Source organism: Gorilla gorilla, chromosome 20 (assembly GCF_029281585.2).
Source record: "Gorilla gorilla gorilla isolate KB3781 chromosome 20, NHGRI_mGorGor1-v2.1_pri, whole genome shotgun sequence".
In the NCBI taxonomy this organism is placed as follows: Eukaryota; Metazoa; Chordata; class Mammalia; order Primates; family Hominidae; genus Gorilla; species Gorilla gorilla.
In genome coordinates, this window is record NC_073244.2 from 65,716,636 (window position 1) to 65,717,393 (window position 758).

A 758-nucleotide genomic window follows, 5' to 3' on the forward strand; every position below is an offset into this window, starting at 1 on the left:
CTCATGTCCTAAATATTTGGGATTTCTGATTCCTTCTGTTATTTTATTTATTTATTTATTTATGTTTTGAGACGGAGTCTCACTCTTGTTGGCCAGGCTGGAGTGCAGTGGCATCATCTGGGCTCACTGCAACCTCTGTCTCCTCGGTTCAAGCGATTCTCCTGCCTCAGCCTCCCAAGTAGCTGGGATTACAAGCATGCGCCACCACACCTGGCTAATTTTGTATTTTAGTAGAGATGGGGTTTCGCCATGTTGGCCAGGATGGTTTGGAATCCCTGACCTCAGGTGATCCACCCACCTCAGCCTCCCAAAGTGCTGGGATTACAGGAATGAGCCACCATGCCCAGCCCATCTCTATATTTTTAAACAAATTATACAACAAAAAAGTAAACTATCACATTGGATCTTTTTTCTTTTTTCTTTGTTTTTTTTTTTTTTGAGACAGAGTTTTGCTCTTGTTGCCCAGGCTAGAGTGCAATGGTGCAATCTTGGCTCACCACAACCTCTGCCTCCCGGGTTCAAGCGATTCTCCTGCCTCAACCTCCTGAGTAGCAGGCACCACCACCCCGGCTAATTTTGTATTTTTAGTAGAGACGGAGTTTCTCCATGTTGGCCAGGCTGCTCTTGAACTCCCGACCTCAGGTGATCCGCCCACCTCGGCCTCCCAAAGTGCTGAGATTACAGATGTGAGCCACCGTGCCCAGCGGATCTTTTTTCTTTTCTTTTTTCTTTTTTTCCAGGGATGGGGTCTTGCTCTG